At 45.3% G+C, this 20,817-nt stretch overlaps 1 protein-coding gene across 6 annotated transcripts in view; it reads right to left on the bottom strand.

Annotated features, from left to right (window-relative positions):
• Positions 1 to 20,817, bottom strand: part of STRBP (spermatid perinuclear RNA binding protein) — a 114,773-nt gene that overhangs the window by 92,590 nt on the left and 1,366 nt on the right. The window contains exon 2 of one of the 6 annotated variants that reach the window (XM_088665346.1): positions 19,031 to 19,095. The exons of the other annotated variants lie outside the window; for them this stretch is intronic. The gene's annotated coding sequence lies outside the window, so the exon portion shown is untranslated. The remainder of the gene's footprint in view (positions 1 to 19,030; positions 19,096 to 20,817) is intronic. 6 annotated transcript variants of the gene reach the window in all.

Raw genomic sequence — 20,817 nt, forward strand, 5'->3', positions numbered from 1 at the left:
GATCTGTCACTGAGAAACAAACACGCAACCATTAAGTGTCAGAGCAAATAATAATAATAATAATAATAATAATAATAATAATAATAATAATAATAATTTATTTCCCCAGCCACTCTGGGCGGCTTCCAACAGAAAAATAAAACACAGTAGTCTATTAAACATTAAAAGCCTCCCTGAACAGGGCTGCCTTCAGATGTCTCCTAAAAGTCTGGTAGCTGTTTTTCTCGTTGACATCGGATGGAAGGGCGTTCCACAGGGCAGGCGCCACCACCGAGAAGGCCCTCTGCCTGGTTCCCTGCAACTTGGCTTCTCACAACAAGGGAACCGCCAAAAGGCCCTCGCCGCTGGACCTCAGTGTCCGGGCAGAACGATGGGGGTGGAGACGCTCCTTCAGGTATACTTGACCGAGGCCATTTAGGGCTTTAAAGGTCAGCACCACCACTTTGAATTGTGCTCGGAGGCTGCACCCAGTCACCACTCCAGCTGCAGCATTCTGGATTAGTTGTAGTTTCCAGGTCACCTTCAAAGGTAGCCCCAAGTAGAGCGCATTGCAGTAGTCCAAGCGAGAGATAACTAGAGCATGCACCACTCTGGCGAGACAGTCTGCAGGCAGGTAGGGTCTCAGCCTGCGTACCAGATGGAGCCGATAGACAGCTGCCCTGGACACAGAATTGACCTGCGCCTCCATGGACAGCTGTGAGTCCAAAATGACTCCCAGGCTGCGCACCTGGTCCTTCAGGGGCACAGTTACCCCATTCAGGACCAGGGAGTCCTCCACACCTGCCCGCCTCCTGTCTCCCACAAACAGTACTTCTGTCTTGTCAGGATTCAACCTCAATCCGTTAACCGCCATCCATCCTCCAACCGCCTCCAGGCACTCACACAGGACCTTCACCGCCCTCACTGGTTCTGATTTAAAAGAGAGGTAGAGCTGGGTGTCATCCGCATCCTGATGAACACCCAGCCCAAACCCCCTGATGATCTCTCTAGATAGATAGAGTGAAGGAAAGTAAAGACTCACTGCTGAGCTAAACTGCGGAGTTAAATTGGAATTTAATTTGCAAAAGACATAACAGGCAGAAGGCAACAATATTCCAAACAGCGGCACATTCACTGCTGGATGGAGAGGGATGGAAAAGCTCTTGCGCATCTTTCACCACTGCGCTCAATCTGGTTCCCCCATGGAAATTTCTTCAGATATTTTTTTTATAAAGAGTGGGATAAACCACAGTCATAAGACAAGAATACAAGGGGATCTGCTAAACTGCACTGCAGAGCTAAAAATAGTTACATGCTGCAGGACGCTTTTGCATATCCAGGAAAAATTCCTAAGGGACCGATGCTGAGAAAACAAACTGCGCAAGGGGCAGGTGGATGGAAGAAAAGCATGGAGACAGCAAAAGTAAGAAATGGGGGCAGGTGGGAGAAGAGAGGAAGAAGGGTGAATTTTGCAATGCTTAACATTTTCCTCTCATGAGTTAGCAACAAGAGATAGACTAGTAAGAAAGAGATATTACACATATCTTTTAAAAGAAAAAAAATGCAAAAAATCATTTGCATTTTGCGCACAAGGAAAGGAGAGAAGTGACTAGTGGGGTGCCACAGGGTTCTGTCTTGGGCCCAGTCTTCTTCAACCATCTTTATCAATGACTTGATAAAGAACGGACAGAGAAGCGGACACGGAGCAATGGATTCAAACTACAAGAAAGAAGATTCCACCTAAACATTAGGAGCTCCTCGGCAGTGGAATTTGCTACCAAGGAGTGTGGTGGAGTCTCCTCCTTTGGAGGTCTTTAAGCAGAGGCTTGACAGGCATATGTCAAGAATGCTTTGGCGGTGTTTCCTGCTAGGCAGGGGGTTGGACTGGATGGCCCTTGTGGTCTCTTCCAACACTAGGATTCTATGAATTCTGTGCCTGCAGAAACACCCACCCAAATCCTCTCTACTTCACTTGACACCACTAGCCAGAATACCGGTATGACCTCTGACTTTACCCCGAGCCTTTGGGCTGGACTCCCAAAGGTATACGGTTCCCCCAGGCTATTTCCACTCAAGGGTTACAAATACACTCTGGAATACAGCTATAATGGGGGGAAATATGCATAATTTGAGATTTTGACAAGGACTAGAACCTCCAGATACTTTTTACGTGATTTGGCATTCCTTCATTACATATACTGGGTTACTGGGTAGAATCATTATTTTGAACACGAGCCTCATCATAAGCCTGGCAAATCTGGAATTATATTTGTTAATCAGATAATGCTATTATTATTTACTTGGCTTTGTTATTTAACCCTTGCATGACTGGACCCATGCTATGTGCTATTTTGTATTTTTGTGTTTAACCCCTTCATTTTCTGGTTACAGGTAGGTAGCCGTGTTGGTCTGGATCGAAGTAAAAAAAAAACAAAACATTGACGATATTTTTATTATCTGGACACATGGACAACAGACCCTGGAAACCTTCCACCAGACATTCAATGACTTTCACCCCACCATCAACCTAACAATGAACCAATCTATGCAAGAAATACATTTTTTGGACACTACTATAAAAATACAGGATGGACGTATAGACACCACCTTATACAGAAAACCAACTGACCGACAAACATATCTACATGCTTCTAGCTACCATCCCAAACATACCAAACAATCCATCGTATACAGCCAGGCCTTACGTTACAACCGCATCTGTTCCAACTCTACAGACAGAGAATCTCACCTAAGAGATCTACAGCAAACCTTTTTAGAACTAAAATATCCACCTGATGAAGTTAAACAACAGATCAACAGAGCCAGACAGATACCTAGAGAGAACCTGCTGCAAGACAGACCCAAAAAAGAAAATAACAGAACACCACTAGTCATCACATACAGCTCCCAAGCTAAAACAGTACAACGCATCATCAGAGATCTACAGCCTCTCCTGGACAATGACCGCTCCCTTTCTCAAGCTCTGGGAGGAAGACCTTTCATTGCCTACAGACAGCCACCCAATCTTAAACAACTCCTCACCCACAATAATACAACCACCAGACTTAACATGGACACTGGTACCAGAGCCTGCAATAAACCCAGATGCCAACTTTGCTGCCACATACACCCAGACAACACCATTACTGGCCCCAACAACATCCAACATACCATCTCAGGACTATTTAATTGCTCATCCTCTAACATTGTGTATGCCATCAAATGCCAACAGTGCCCTTCAGCTCTCTATATTGGACAAACAGGCCAAACCCTACGCCAAAGGATAAATGGACATAAATCTGACATCAGGAACCAGAAGACAGAAAAACCAGTAGGAGAACACTTCAATCTCCCAGGACATTCTATACAAGATCTCAAAGTAGCTGTCTTACTACAAAAGAATTTCAGAAATAGACTGGAAAGAGAAGTTGCTGAATTGCAACTTATCACCAAGCTCAAAACCATGGAGGGACCTGGTTTGAACAGAGATATCGGGTTCTTATCTCATTATACATGATAAGCGATCTTCAGCCATCTCAACCCTTGCTTTTTCATGCAAAACCATTTGCAGTCGTTTGCGGTCATCAACAGCTATCAGTCAGTCAATCACCCATTTCCACCACCCTTCTGAGTGATCCCCCCTCCCCATCCCCACCCCTCCCCACCCCTTCTCTACATAAGTGCCTGGAAACTTCCATTTCACTGTATCTGAAGAAGTGTGCATGCACACGAAAGCTCATACCAAAATAAAAACTTAGTTGGTCTTTAAGGTGCTACTGAAGGAATTTTTTTATTTCCCTTCATTTTCGTTTAAAATAATTTTTATTCAAATTTTAAGAAGCCAAGAAAATTGCACAACTGACCCGTGTTCTTCGAAAATAAGACACCGTCTTATATTTATTTTTCCTTAAAAAACACACACTATGGCTTATTTTCAGGGGATGTCTTCTTTTTTTCCTCCTCCTCCTTCTGCCGCAGCCGGCATTGCTGCTGCGCCTATCACTGTCTTATTTTCGGAGTATGGCTTATATTCCTTGAACGTTTAAAAATCCTGCTATGGCTTATTTTATGACTACGTCTTAAAATAGGGGAAACGGGGTACATACCATGGGGGAAATGAACCAAAAAACAACCAAAAAAAGCTCAGAAAAAAGGAGAAGAAAAGACAGAAAACGAATGAAATAGGGAAACAAAAAACAAAAAACCATACATAAAAGAAATTCATTTAAAAAAGAATTCACTTCCTATCATTTATATACGGTGGTACCTCGACTTACGGATTTAATCTGTTCCGAACGGACCTTCGTTAGTCGAAAAATTCGTAAGTCAAAGCCAATGGGGAATTTTTTTAAAAAAAATGCATAGGTCAAAAAAATCCTATCTAAACCGCATCCCAAATGGCGTACTGAACTCTGTTCATTACTCGAAACATTCGTAAGTCGAGGTACCACTGTATCGCTTCAATTTTTTTAAGCCTCTTTAACTTGCGGTTCCTCTTTTAATATTATTATCTATACTCACACAAATCTCTATATACATTCATATCACCTCTTATATAACTTTTGGGCGTATAAGACGACCCCCAACTTTTCCAGTTAAAATATAGAGTTTGGGATCTACTCGCCGTATAAGAAATACGACTCGGCGTATAAGATGACCCCTGACTTTTGAGAAGATTTTCCGGGGTTAAAAAGTAGTCTTAGACGCAGGAATATACAGTAATCCAAACATATCACTCAATCTGTTTTAATATTCTCTTTTTCAAAAAAAATCCTTCCACAAATCTCCACTCAGCCTTCGGTATATTTCTGATTGTCGCCATTAATTTTGCCAAATTCATAAATTCTATCCATTTAATTTGCCATTCCTGGATTGTCCCCCTTTCCACATCTGTGCCAAAGTATCCTAGCTGCCGCACATGCATATAAAAAAAATATTCTCTCTATCCTCTTAATTTCCATGTATCGTACCTGTTCTCTCAGTTTCAAATATACATTACAAAATGAAATTTTTAAAGGGTTGCAATTGAAACCCACATCTTTGCATTGGAACCCTTTCTCCGTGGAAATTTTATACCAGTGACACAAAGGAAGGGAAGAGCGAGAGCACTACAGTTTTCTGCTGTCAGGGTAAGATAAGAATGGAGGCGCCCTTCGCATCTAGGCCACCGCCTTTCCAAAAACAAGCCTGGATGGGAGCTTTTCTTGGTATCTCAGGCGGCGACCTTCAACGTCAGTAAACAGCTTGTCAGCCTGGGTTTAGTTTGAAGGTTGATTTCCTCATCTTGTACACAATGGGCAAGCGGCCTTCAGGTTTGTCAAAATCCACTATTTTTCTTTTTGCAAACCTCCACAAACTTTCAACCACAGACAAGCGAGTTAGAATTAAATGTGCAATTGGGCACATAGATTCGTAGAATCATCGAGTTGGAAGAGACCACAAGGGCCATCCAGTCCAACCCCCTGCCAAGCAGGAAACACCATCAAAGCATTCTTGACATGTGCCTGTCAATCCTCTGCTTAAAGACCTCCAAAGAAGGAGACTCCACCACACTCCTTGGCAGCAAATTCCACAGTCGAACAGCTCTTACTGTCAGGAAGTTCTTTCTAATGTTTAGGTGGAATCTTCTTTATTGTAGCTTGAATCCATTGCTCTGTGTCCGCTTCTCTGGAGCAGCAGAAAACAACCTTTCATCCTCTTCTATATGACATCTTTTTATATACAGTGGTACCTCGACTTACGAATGACTCGACAACCGAATTTTTTGACGTACGAATGGGGCAAATGGCCGCACGCTTATGAATCTCTTGACATCCGAACGGAAACCGCGCTGGTTTTAGATAGGGATTTTCCGACTTACAAATTTTCAGATAGGATTGCTTTGACTTACGAATTTTTCTGTTTCTAATGCATTCCAAAGGGAAATCGCGTTTCCAATGGGGTTTTTTGACTGACGAATTTTTCAACCTACGAAGGTGCCTCCGGAACGGATGTAATTCGTCAGTTGAGGCACCACTGTATTTGAACATGGCTATCATATCACCCCTTAACCTTCTCTTCTCCAGGCTAAACATACCCAAGACGCAGGTTCCAGTCAACCTTTTTTGTCGGCTGTAGCAGAAAATATTTGCCTCCGCCCCCCCCCCAGCTTCCTAAGTTAGTTAACTGCACAGATTCCGAGAGCTATGACCTCACAGGTCTTCCAGGGGCTCCCAAACAGGCAGCTGCAATCTGTGGCAAAACCATTACTCTGAGGAGGCCAGATGGACTGACCCGAGAATAACCTCTGTCCATCACCGACGCGCACCAAGGACTCAAGAGACTACTTTAAGCCCAGCGTGAGCGAGTGCCCAGATTCTCCCACACCCACTGTGCAGAAGCCAGTGCCAATAATTAACAATCCGTGATAGTTCCGTTTGGCAGAAGGGAATCGCCAGCAGCAAAGCTTTGCCACCGAGCCCTCATTTGCAGCTGCCAATAAAACAGAGCGGAGAAAGCAGTTGTTTGGCTGATAGAGCCTCCTCAGACAACCTATAAATTCAAGGCTCGTTAGGGACAGCTTATCTCAACGTCATTTTATTGTCGTTGTAACAGATTAGCCCCAGGATGGAATATTTATTACACCCTGGAACAGGGCCAGTGCTAGGGTTTTTTGCGCCCTAGGCGAGATCACCTTCTGGCGTTCTAGCGCCCCCCTCCGCCTACCCGCTCAGCGAATGGCCAAGGAGGCGCGTGAGGGTAGGAGTCTGGAGTGTGTCCTCCGCTGCCCCGCCCCAAAGGCCGCACGCTCTTTTTTCTTTCTTTTTTAAACTCGCCTGACTAACAACTGGGCACGCGCGCGCTCAGGTTCTCCCGCCTCCCCGCCTGCTTCGATTGATTGGTTTGAGCGCCCCCCCCCCCCCCGATTTCTGGCTCCGTCGTGTGGCGCGGCCCTGTGCAAGGAAGCGCCTCACAAGCAGCAGCAAGCAGGAGCAGGAGCGAAAGCGGCAGCGGTGGCAGCAGAGAGAGTGTTTGCGAGCAGGGAGACACACCAGCGCCCCCTCCATTTTGGCGCCCTAGGCAACTGCCCAGTTTGCCTTAATGGACGCGCCGGCCCTGCCCTGGACTAGAAAAAGTTAATCCACCTCCAGCTTAACTGACAGTGCATCTTTAGGAGGCAGGACGGTGCCCGGTTTAAAAAGGAGGGAATAACAGTTTTGGCAGTTGGAAGAGGGAGAGGGGGAGTGTGGTGACGAAGAGGGAAGAAGAAGAGTGTGGGGCCAGGATCGTGGTGGTTTAGGTTAGGCTTCGGATAACTTGAAGTTAAAGTCTGACAGAGTTAATGTATAACTGCAACTAAGCTTGTAAACTTATGCATCGTTAATTAAAGAAAAACCTATGTTCTCAAGGGAAAAAAAAATTCATCTTCTTTTTGTGCCAAGGAGGATTGTCTTGGTTATTCCAGCAGCGTATTAAAACTCACCGAAAACTCAGAAAAAAGGACAAAACTTACCTAAGGAAAAGGGGATAATTTGTGTCCTAGAGTCACACAGGAAGGGCAGTATGGTGAAAACCTAGAGTGCCACAAGTTTGCCAGGGTGATATGGCAGACTGATACAGGGGGGATCTGAGTTGAGGGAGTCTCTGTTCTGTAAGAAAGAGGTTGTTCATTCATATAGCCCTGAGTGTTTGTGAGATCAGGCCATGAAAGCTGGAATTGGACTCTCTTTACTGAGAAGCCCAGAATTGAGGGGGTTTATTTTAAGGCGTAAGGAATTGAGTGGGGAGTGCTTTAACCCTGTACCCTTTCGTCTCATAATCTATCGGCAACGTTGGGGAGGGGGTTCATCACAGTAGTCACATATACAGTGGTGCCTCAACATACAAATTTAATCAGTTCCGAAGGCACCTTCGTAGGTCAAAGAATTCGTAAGTCGAAAAGCGCCACTGGAAACGCAATCTCCCATAGCAATGCATTGGAAGTCAAAGCAACCCCATCTAAAAATTCGTAAGTCGAAAAAACCCTATCTAAAACCGCCGCAGTTTCTGTTCGGATATCGAGAAATTCGTAAGCGTGTGGCCATTTGCCCCACTCGTAAGTCAAAAAATGTGGTTGTTGAGTCGTTCGTAAGTCGAGGTACCACTGTATATAAAAATGGAGAAGGGGCGAAATTGTGGGCTCCCCTTTTTTCCGAAACCGCTTGAGCGATTGTGTAAAAATTTGGACACAACGATCCACGGCAATAGCTGAGTGTTTGCAGAACCTCGGATTGTACACATCTCATACCTAACACAGGTAAAAACGTGTTTTTACCCAAACAAAAATAGCATGATCCAGTGGCATGATCCTGACACCTCCTCCTCCTCCACCCCCTCCCTCCCCATGGAGACTAGGCCACACCCACAGACCCCGCCTCAGACATGAGCCATGCCGCCCAGGGAGACCCATCCGCCGATGGAGTACAGGCTCAGAGAGCCAGCCCACCCCAGAGACCAGAACACCCCAGACCCAGGCCATCCCAGAGGTCTGGGAACCGCTGCCACGGACCACTCCGCCCGACAGACCCCTCCACAAAAACCCCCTCCTCGAGACCCAGCCCGCTCCGGGAACCCCTGCCGCACCGCCAACAGTCCCCACAAAACACTCAACCACCTCCACGGGACACACCCCGCTCTGGGAACCACTACCCCGCCGACCACCAGACCCCGCCAACCACGCTACTGCCTCCTCGGGAACCAAGCCACTCGAGGAGACCCTTCCACCTCCTCGGGACCCAGTCCCCCCCCCCGGGAGACCCTACCATCCACAGACCCACACCTACCCTCACCTATCCTAACCTCCATCAACTCTTCCATTCCAAAAAGGACTTCCCAGGTAAGAAAAAACATTTTAGACCAGGCATTCTCAAACTTCGGCCTTCAAGATTTTGGACTACAATTCCCATCTTCCCCGACCACTGGTCCTCTTAGCTAGGGATCATGGCAGTTGTAGGCCAAAACATCTGGAGGGCCACAGTTTGGGGAAGCCTGATCTAGATCAAGGGAAGTAATTCGTAGTACCGCTGTATTCTGCTCTGGTCAGACCTCACCTGGAGTACCATGTCCAGTTCTGGGCACCACAGTTCAAGAAGGATACTGACAAGCTGGAACGTGTCCAGAGGAGGGCAACCTAAATGGTCAAAGGCCTGGAAACGATGCCTTATGAGGAACGGCTTAGGGAGCTGGGTATGTTTAGCCTGGAGAAAAAACTTCCTGACAGTAAGAACTGTTCGACAGTGGAATTTGCTGCCAAGGAGTGTGGTGGAGTCTCCTTCTTTGGAGGTCTTTAAGTGGAGGCTTGACAGCCGCAATTTGTGGATGCCTGTTTTAGACCCACCATTCTTCCCACGGCAACGCGTGGACGGGTACAGCTAGTTCAATATAAATGTTTCTTCCGCACAAAATGACACATTGGAGAGAGAAGCCGCTGTAATAAGCAGCCCTGAGCCTTCCTGACATATAAACCTCAAAACGGATGAATTAGTGCCTAGTAAAACAGCATATAATTTCCATTTTGTTATGTCAATCACTGGAAGCAACCAAAGGCTCTTTGTAACTAAGCAAGCCAAAACCGCAACATGCAAGAATGGCTTTAAATCATCCCTCACACAGAGAAAACAGCCAACAAGCAGCAGGAAGGGAATCTCCCAAAAGGAATGAGAGGGTCCCAGAGTGATCTCCCTCCCTAGGAATGCTATGCCGGCAGCACAGACACAATATGTAGGGAATGCTGTGGATACAAGCCTATCTTGATTTCAGCAAGGCCTTTGACAAAGTGCCCCATGATATTCTTGTAAAGAAGCTGGTAAAATGCGGGCTTTATTAATTTATTAATTTGTACCCTGCCTATCTGGCTGAGTCTCCCCAACCACTCTGGGCGGCCCCCAGTTGAATATTAAAACAATACAGGATGCCTGAAAACTCTTGCCAGAACAGTTCAATGTTCAAATCCAAGGTTCAATGCCTCTTAGCTGAACTCACTGCAAGTCCTGTTGTGACGATAAGATGGGAGAACTGGCCACACACATATGCACAACACTATGTACAGGTGAAACTCGGAAAAATAGAATATTGTTGAAAAGTGCATTTATTTCAGTAGTGCAACATACAAGGTGAAACCAATCTATGAGATAGAGGCATGACATGCAAAGCAAGATATGTCAAGCCTTGATTTGTTGTCATTGTTTGTCGTTAGGTGGGTTAATTATAAATGGAATGTCATTAATGAAATGTCATAGCGATGTTTTGTTTTGTATGATTGTAACGATTTGTTTGATTCCTGTGGAATTTCCAAAGAAAGCATTTGTCAAAATTAAAAGGAAGAAAAAAAATAAGACGTTGCATTACTGAAATCAATGCACTTTTCAAGGATATTCACCTGTATATCACCCTGTGCTCCATGCTGGAGACAGCCAACATGGTACCCTCCAGGTGTTCCGAACTATAACTCCAGATGTTCTGAACTATAACTCCAACTAGACCACAAACTTGACATGAGTCAACAGTGTGATGCAGCAGCTCAAAAAGCCAATGCAATTCTGGGCTGCATCAAGAGGAGTATAGCATCTAGATCAAGGGAAGTAATAGTACCACTGTATTCTGCCCAGGTCAGACCTCACCTGGAATACTGTGTCCAGTTCTGGGCACCACAGTTCAAGAAGGAGACTGACAAGCTGGAACGTGTCCAGAAGAGGGCAACCAAAATGGTCATTCTCTCTGCATCCCCCCTTTTCTATCTTTCTTTCTTTCTCTCTCTCTCTCTCTCTCTCTCTCCCTCTCTCTCTCTTTCCCTCCTTCCTCTCCACCACCTCCAGAAAGCCAAGTCTAAAAGCACAGTTGGTTCTACAGCTGTGTGGAAAAAATGTGTGGGTGCTTTTTTAAAGCCTTATTTCTATAAAAAGAATTTAAGTTTTCAAATCTTGCCTAAGGCAACACGCAAACTCACCAAAAATAAAGGTAGGAAAGCGGGAAGAAAGCAACAGCAACGCCCACCTTGATATTTTTTTCTTTAACGTCTAATGATCCAATTTTCCTTTAGCGAGGAAGGGAAGGGAAGTACCCAGTGAAGGGCATATTGAGAAAGGTACAAAAAACGGGCCAAGAATCAAGTGGAAATGTTTAAACCACATCATTTTTATTACTGAACAGCAGAATGAGGCACTGTTTCCATTAAAAGATGCAAAGCTCTCCAAAATGTAACCGTGGTTCAGACCACTCAGTGGTAGTATTTTAAGCAAGTGTAAACCCACACCCACCTCTTTGCCAGTCAGCATTTCAAGCATTTAAATGCCCTTATCTGAGCATCCAGGAAGGTCTTTATTTAGCCTCCCCACCAGCAGGGAGAGGCTCTACACAAACTAATAGGTCATGTCAGACTAATCTGATCTCATTTTTTGACAGAATTACAAACCTGGTAGATGAAGGGAATGCTGTGGATATAGCCTATCTTGATTTCAGCAAGGCCTTTGACAAGGTGCCCCATGATATTCTTGTAAATAAGCTGGTAAAATGCAGGCTAGACAATGCTACCACCATTCAGTGGATTTGTAACTGGCTGACTGACCGAACCCAAAGGGTGCTCATCAATGGCTCCTCCTCATCCTGGAGAGTAGTGACTAGTGGGGTGCCACAGGGTTCTGTCTTGGGCCCAGTCTTGTTCAACATCTTTATCAATGACTTGGATGATGGGCTTGAGGGAATCCTGAGCAAGTTTGCAGATGACATCAAGTTGGGAGGGGTGGCTAACACCCCAGAGGACAGGATCACACTTCAGAATGACCTTAACAGATTAGACAACTGGGCCAAAGCAAACAAGATGAATTTTTACAAGGAGAAATGTAAAGTACTACACTTGGGGGGGGATGAAAGGCACAAATACAGGATAGGAGACACCTGGCTTGGGAGCAGTACATGTGAAAAGGATCTAGGAGTCTTGGTAGACCACAAACTTGACATGAGTCAACACTGTGATGCAGCAGCTAAAAAAGCCAATGCAATTCTGGGCTGCATCAATAGGCGTATAGCATCTAGATCAAGGAAAGTAATAGTACCACTGTATTCTGCTCTGGTCAGACCTCACCTGGAGTACTGTGTCCAGTTCTGGGCACCACAGTTCAAAAAGGATAATGACAAGCTTGAACGTGTCCAGAAGAGGGCAACCAAAATGGTCAAAGGCCTGGAAACGATGCCTCATGAGGAATGACTTAGGGAGCTGGGTATATTTAGCCTGGAGAAGAGTAGGTTAAGGGGTGATATGATAGCCATGTTCAAATATATTAAAGGATGTCATATAGAGGAGCGAGAAAGGTTGTTTTCTGCTGCTCCAGAGAAGACTTGGCAGCTATGCCATGTAATAAGAAAACTACAGCATTACCTAATTTCACAGACCCGGATAGCCACTAACAAAGATATTAACAGAATCAGAAACACAAGAGCAGGGGTAGGCAACCTAAGGTCCAGATGCGACCCATTTGCCTTCTCAATCCGGCCCGCTTACAGTCTAGGAATCAGTGTGTCCTTTTATTTACAATGCATCTCTGGGTTATTTGTGGGGTCTGCCTGGTGTTCTTACATGAGTAGAATGTGTCCATTTATTTACAACGCATCTCTGGGTTATTTGTGGGGCCTGCCTGGTGTTTTTACATGAGTAGAATGAGTAGAATGTGCCCTTTCATTTAAAATGCATCTTTGGTTTATTTGAGGGGCATAGGAATATGGGGGCCATGAAGGAGGCTGGGCGGGGACAGCTGGAGCCCAGCCAAGCAGCGGCAGCAGCAGCGTGAGGACGGCGCTGCTGCTGGGCCCCGCTGCCTTGGGGCGAGCAGGGCTGCCGCGCCCTTTGTCGGGGCTGCAGCAGCCGCCGGTTCCACACACCTGCCTCCTCCTGCCGCGGCCGGTGTTGCTGCTGCTGGCTTGGCGCTCTCCTTCCGTGCGGCGCTGCAACAGCAGCAGTAGCCAGTTCTGGGCGCTGACCCGGCAGACCTTCTCCTCTTGCTATGGCCAGCGTGCTGTGTCCTGCTGCCTCCGGGCAAGCTGCGCTGCTGCATGCTTTGTTGGGGCTGCAGCAGCCGCCAGTTCTGGGCGTCTGCCTCCTCCTCCCGAAAAGGAATGCTCCGCTTCCCCACCACCACCACCCGCAATGCCGGGGCTGTCAATCGCACCCCAAGGGACTGGCTCCAAAGGTCCAAATAATAATAATAATAATAGTACCTCGCCCATCTGGCTGGGTTTCCCCAGCCACTCTGGGCGGCTTCCAAAAAAGATTAAAGATACATTAAAATGTCACACATTAACAGCTTCCCTGAACAGAAACAAAGAAGAAAACTGATTCAGCTACATTCTATGTGGCAAACAGGAACAGCACCACTTCTAGATGTACAAAATCTTCAACAAAATTAGAATATTGAGATTCCAAATGATCTCATTATACAAAGCATTCTTTTGAGTGGTTCCAAAGGAGTAAAAACATACTAAAGTATTAAGAAGACTTGCAAAGGGTGCCAAAACAGACCTCTTTCATATACATGAAACATTAATCCACATTTAATAAAAAATAATAATAAAAGACATCCCCTGAAAATAAGCCATGGGCTTATTTTCTTGAGTAAAATAAATATAAGACGGTGTCTTAAAATATGGGAAACACAGGTAGCAGAATGCATGTGCTTTCTGTTATATTTAACCATCCCATCTTCAACAGATGTTGCTCCTCATCCCTTTCCATATTCTTCCCCAACATCAAATCTTGGTTACAGGTAGGTAGCCATGTTGGTCTGACATAGTCAAAACAAAACAAACAAACAAAATTCCTTCCAGTAGCACCTTAGAGACCAACTAAGTTTGTCATAGGTATGAGCTTTCGTGTGCATGCACACTTCTTCAGATACACTGAAACAGAAGTCACCAGACCCTTGTGTATAGTCAGAGGGTGGGGAGGGGTATTACTCAGAAGGGGGATGGGAATGGGTGACTGGCTGATAGGAGTGGCAAACCTGTTGACGACTGTTAACGATTGCAATTGGTCTTGCAGGAAAAAGCAAGGGGTGAGATGGCTAAAGAAAACGTGATCATGAATAATGAGATAAGCATCCAATGTCTTTATTCAGACCAGGTCTCTCCATGGTTTTAAGCTTGGTAAGGAGTTGCCATTCAGCAACTTCTCTTTCCAGTCTGTTTCTGAAAATTTTCTGTAATAAGACAGCTACAGTGGTACCTTGACTTACGAAGGCGATCTGTTCCGCGGCGCTCTTCGGAAGTCGAATCCATTTTGCGCATGCACAGACCACACGCACACGGCGAAAATACTTCCGCTTTTGCCGACTTCGGAAGTCGAAACCTTCGGAAGTCGAGGCAGTCGTAAGTCAAGGTAACACTGTACTTTGAGATCTTTTATATAATGTCCTGGGAGATTGAAGTGTTTCTCTGTCTTGTGATTCCTGATGTCAGATTTATGTCCATTTATCCTTTGGCGTAGGGTTTGGCCTGACCCCAAATCTTGGGTTTAATCGGGAAAGAAATAAAATGCTGTTAGAGACAAAGACCCCATGGTGGATCTCGCCTGTAGAGGTGTTAACTGTTATAAAGATAAATATGGAGGGGAGGAGGGCCACCACATACAAGGAGACTTTGATGAAATCAGATAGAGGTTGGAAATTAAAACCATATGAAGAAATAAAAGAGGTATTAACTGGATGGTTGCAATACCACCAAATAAATGGTGTATTGTTAAATGATAGAAAAATAGGTTTTGAAGATAAAAGATCCAAATTTCAAATAGAATTGTTGGAAGGCCAAGTGAAACTGTTACAGAAAATGTATAATTTTTTATTAGAGTGGTTTACGAAAGATGAAATGACAAAAGCTGTGATGATAAAATGGGCAAGAGATTTTGGGTACAACACTGAATATGATGCGTGGTTGAAATTATGGAATCAAACATTGAAATTACTGCATGTACCGCTCTGAAAGTAAATGTAATGAAAATGATGTATAGATGGTATTTAACACCAGTAAAATTAGCTAAAATGTATAGAATGAGTAGCAAATTATGCTGGAAATGTCAAGATAAAGATGGTGAATTTTATATGTGGTGGACATGCGAAAAAGTAAAAAGATTCTGGGAAATGATATATAATGAATTGAGAAAGATGTTTAGGTATACCTTTCCCAAAAAACCTGAAGCTTTTCTATTGGGACTAATGGGAGAGGAGATAGCAAAAGGAGATCAGAGATTATTTATGTACGCTACAACCGCGGCTAGGACTTTATTAGCACAAAAATGGAAATTACAAGAGATACCGACGATACAAGAGTGGCAGACGAAAATGATTGACTATGCAGAGTTAGCAAAGTTGACCTGCGGGATCCAAAACCAGGGAGAGACAAAGTTCCAAAGGGAATGGAGTAAATTCATGGACTACATGGAGAAGGACTGTAGAAGTTTAAAGACACTTGCAGGACTGAAATAAATCCTATGAATTGGTTTTAATTAGGACTAAAAGGAACTGCAAGATAAGAGTGGGAAAGAAAACCGAAGGATGGGAGGAAGGGAGGTCAAAGCTTGGCAGAGCAAAATGAAATGAGATGGGTGAATACAGTGGTACGTCTACTTACAAATTTAATGCATTCTGAACGCACATTTGTAAGTAAAAAAAAATTGTAAGTCGAATCCCATAGAAATGCATTGGGAGAAAAAATTCGTAAGTCGAAGCAACCCTATCTAAAAATTCGTAAGTAGAAAAAATCCTATCTAAACCGCATCCAAGATGGCGGATGGAGCTCCGTTCGTAAGTAGAAACATTCGTAAGTAGAGTTATTCGTAAGTAGAGGTACCACTGTATAAGATAAAATGCAAAAAAATGTTTTTGTTTGTTATTGTTGTTGTTATTTGTTGTTTTTGGTGTTGTTTGGTGTTGTTCATTTAGAAAAATTTAATAAAGGAAATAGGAAAATCAAAGAGAATATTGCTTAAGTATGGATTAGTGGCGGGAAGAATAATAATAGCAAGGAAGTGGAAAAACAAAATAGCACCCAATATAGCAGAATGGCAGATCCTGATGGTGGAATATATGCAATTAGCGAAAAAGACAGGTAGAATAAGAGGCCAAATGAAACAAGAAGTCAACAAAGAATGGGAAGTATTTAAAGATTCTATAAGAAATAACAAAGTACAGTAAAAGAAACTCCTCTGGCAGATTTAGACTGAACCTAGTACATAATAAATTTACATAGCAAAGCTTAAATATAGAGAAAAGAAGGAAAAAGAAAAAGAAACGTATATAGCAAAACTGTGCATAAAGATACAAATAAAGGATAAATGACAGCAAGTTTAATTGGAAGTCATCTGGAAGTTAGAATTTGGAATATAAGTTAGCAAGTGATAGTAAAAATGTGTTTTATACGTTGTGTAGTTAGTGTTAGTTTGCGAGTATGGTTTCTGTGTGTTTGTATTTGTGTGTCCTAATCTTGTTTTTAAACAATAAAGATTTATTTTTTAAAAAAATATCTTGGGTTTAATCATTAATAATCAGGAGACAGTAAGTTCAGAGAGAGAGAGAGAGAGAAGGGCAAAGGGGGAAGAGAAGCAAAAGCAAAGCATGAGCATAATTTGCAATTAAGGGCTGCATACAGAACTGCTGCTCAGGCAGAGCACGGAACGTTCAGAAGCCACCAGGAAGTGCAGTTGCTTCATTTTTGGAAAAATCAGGTCAGCCTGAGAGACGATCTGATGCGCCATGCCAGCTGCATGAAGGCTGCATTTCGATGGCTACGGATAAGGGAGGAAGCAAGGTCAAGCAAAGGAATGCCTACGCCTGCCTAAACATTAAGCGTGCACGCACTCATTCTTGCTCTCTTTAAAATTAAGGGTTTTTTGCACCAAGAACCCTTCTTTTCGGTGTATCTACAATGAGAACTCTTTCCAATTAAAGCTCCTCAAAAAACCAAGCACCTGAGGAAACGCAGGGCCCCACCTCTCCTTTGTTATTACCACTGGTAATAACAGTGTGGCACATTCATCGCCACACTAAAGGGAAGCACATCTAACCCCAGTTGTGTACACGTTGTTTCAACTGTTTCAAAGTTTATTGCGGCTACAAGCCCATATAAACATGAAAACATCTATATATATAAAAATGGTGAAGATGCATGTGTGTTATTCACCACTTTTCTCCCACAAGCACCCGATTGCCCTGAAATTTGGCCACAACCTCAGTCATAGAATCATAGAATCATAGAGTTGCAAGAGACCACAAGGGCCATCCAGTCCAACCCCCTGCCAAGCAGGAAACACCATCAAAGCATTCTTGACATATGGCTGTCAAGCCTCTGCTTAAAGACCTCCAAAGAAGGAGACTCCACCACACTCCTTGGTAGCAAATTCCACTGCCGAACAGCTCTTACTGTCAGGAAGTTCTTCCTAATGTTTAGAGTCACATGAGAGCAGGTAACCATGCACTTACACTGACCAGCTGACACACCTAACACAGGTCAAAACCTGGATTTGTGGTCAAAAAAATTTGCGCCCTCCAGTGAAGAGCCAACAAACAAGGGACAAACATAGCCCACAAGGGACAAACATAGCCCACAATCCCTCACGCCCCGGAGACTACGCCTCCAAGAGAAAGCAAACCGCCCCGAGACCACGCCACTCCTCAGGGAACCAAGCCCGCCTCGGAGATAGCACACCTGACAGTAGACCGTTTCCACATTCCCCCCCTCAACCCTGCGAATCGCGCCACCCCCAGGCACTCCCCCCAACCCACCAATCGTGCCGACGCCCATTCTGCTGCCCACAGGCACTCCCCCCACCCTGTGCATCGCTCCACCGGCGATCCCACCACCCCCAGGGACCAGGCTGCCTCCACAACCCACCCCCACCCCACGGTTCCCGCCCAGCCAATCCCACCGGACCCCTCCCAAGAACACACCAATTGCACTCCCCCCCCCACCCCACGGATCTCCCCCCCCCATCGATCCCACCACCCGGATTCCACCACCAGCATGCACCAGTCCAACTCAAGAACAGGCCCACCATTCCACCTTCCGCAATCCACCCCCCCAACACACACAGAAATCCCACCTCGACACCCCTAACCACCTGCATGTTACCCTGACTCTACAAGACCGCTCGCCTAGGACCCACAAACCACCTACATACTACCCTCACTCTACAACACCACCCACCAAACCCCCACCCACCCCCTCCATATTACCCTCAATCGGTGGGGGGGGGGCTAAATAGGGGTCAGGGATAGATAAATCCTTCCCTGCTTGGGGTGGGTTGAGGGGGTCAAAATGGAAGACATGGATAGGTAACTCCTTCCCTGATTGGGATTGGGGGGGGTGTCTGTCAATAGGTGACAGGGATAACTAAGACCTTCCCTGGGATGGGTCGCTACAGTGTGGGGAGACACAGGTATGCCCCTATCTAAACCTAACACAGGGGGGGACTCTGATGGTCTGGGGAATCTGAAGGGGGACTCTGACCCGCCATTTAACAAACAATGCCACAGCAACACCTGGCAGGGCCAGGTAGTAAAGCATAAAATCACAGAGCATAAAGCATAAAAGCACAAAATTCACAAGGAACGCAACAGCAGAAGACCGCACCACAGCCATCAAAAATAACCATAAACACAGGAATATTAAGGCAACAGTCAGAAGGATAACAGAATCCTTTAATAGTCATGTGATTGACCAATTCACTGTTTTGGGGACAGAGCAGAGTTTAAAAACCTTGCCACCTGCAAGGTTATATGAGGATCATTGTCTTGCAAGGTGACTCTACTGGGGAACCAACCAATTTCTGAATTGTTGGTCTTAGTAGGTTTGCCCGAGCATCTCTGTGCAACGGACATGTAAAAATTATATGATGGAGGGATTCCGTCGACTTATTGTCACAAGCACATAAAGCAGAAACTAGACCCTTGGAGAATCTATGTCTCAAAACATTGGAGGGAAACGCATTACACCTCGCTTTAATAAACGCAAATCGGTGGGAAGCAGTGGAAAGGGAGGATAAATACAGTCATACCTCGACAACCGAACACTTCGACTTCCGAAGGTTTCAACTTCACAATAGCTTAAAATGACTGCATGCTATGAAAAGGAAGCGATATTCAAAGATTATTAGTATCTCCACTTGAGCTGCAAACGTGGATTCAAAAGACAGGTGAGGAATCCAGCCTTTTACGACCCTCACTGTAAATCCAACAAAGTGGCGTTAGGGGGAAAACAATGATTCTACTAGCTGACCCGGCCACGCGTTGCTGTCAGCCATATGTCAAGAATGCTTTGATGGTGTTTCCTGCTTGGCAGGGGGTTGGACTGGATGGGGCAACCCACTGCAAAAACACCACCCTTGGCCGGACATATTCCTGCTATTGCTCCAAGGGGGCACCCAGGATCCCCCAACTCCCCTCCCACCTTGCAGCCCCACTAAACCCCGACCAGACCCCGTGAAGGCAGATACAGGTGAAACTCAGGAAATTAGAATATCGTCAAAAAGTGCATTTATTTCAGTAATGCAACTTATTACTTTTTCTTTTTCTTTTAATGTTTGCAAATGCTTTCTTTTGGAAATTCCACAGTAATAAAACGAATACAGGTGAAACTCGGAAAATTAGAATATCATCAAAAAGTGCATTTATTTCAGTAATGCAACTTAAAAGGTGAAACCAATCTATGAGACATGCAAAGCAAGATATGTCAAGTCTTTAGTTGTTGCCATTGCCATTGCCACTGACCTACTATTAGTTGTTACACGGGTCAATTATAAATGGAATGCAATTAATGAAATGTCACAGCAATGTTTATTTTTGTATGATTGCAACTATTTGTTTTATTCCTGTGGAATTTCCAAAAGAAAGGATTTGTCAAAATAAAAAGGGAAATAAAAAATAAGAAGTTGTATCACTGAAATCATGGCACTTTCCGACAATATTCAAATTTTCCGAGTTTCACCTGTAAGGGCTCAGGTAGCACTTGAGGTGTCCTAAACCCAAGACGTTCAGGGCTCTATATATTGGAACTTAATCCTTTAGCATATGTTGCATTACTGAAATGCAACATAAAGGATCCTGAAATCAAGGCACTTTCCGACGATATTCTAAACTTCCGAATTTCACCTGCACCTCCTCCTCCTAAGATCCAATCCGCATCCACCAGTGCATGTTCTTGACCCCAGAGCCGCTTTATTGCGGCTGTGGCTGCTCCTCTTCCAGCCTCCACAGCTCCCCTTCTCCCATAGCTGTCAGCCCTCCTGTTTTTTTTTGCAGGAAACTCCCTTATTCCAAGCCACAGCTGTCAACCTCCCCCTTTTTTGCTGGAAATTCCCTTATTCCAGCGCTGTTTCCCGCTGCTATCCTGGATTGTTAGATATACCGTAGACAGGGCCTAGGGCGCCAAAATGGAGGGGGTGCTGCCCAGCCTGCCCCCCCCCGACCACTGTGCCCAGAAGGGAGAACGAGGGCTCCGGCAGAGCCTTCCCTCTCCACCAGCACAGCGTGCAAGAGCGCGACAACACACCGCTGGGGCTGCAAGCAGGCAGGGGAGCACCAGTCGCGGCGCCCAGAAGCTCTGGGCTGCAAAAGGCACTCGCGGAGGCTAGGAGCACCCCACCCCACCCAAGACCTTCGCACCTCTCCGCCTCAGGGGCCGCCTCCCTCCCCCCCCGCTGGCCGCCCCTCGGGGCAATGGCAGGAGAGTGAGCGGGGGATGAGGGGCGCGGGATTCTGCACGCCCTTCCAGCGCTCCGGTTGTAGACCCTCGGGCCTGCCCGCCCCCACCGCCTTGGGACTCCCTGCGCAGGACGGGAGGCGG

The sequence above is a fragment of the Zootoca vivipara genome, chromosome Z2 (genome assembly GCF_965207765.1).
Source record: "Zootoca vivipara chromosome Z2, rZooViv2.hap1.1, whole genome shotgun sequence".
NCBI classification, from domain to species: domain Eukaryota; kingdom Metazoa; phylum Chordata; class Lepidosauria; order Squamata; family Lacertidae; genus Zootoca; species Zootoca vivipara.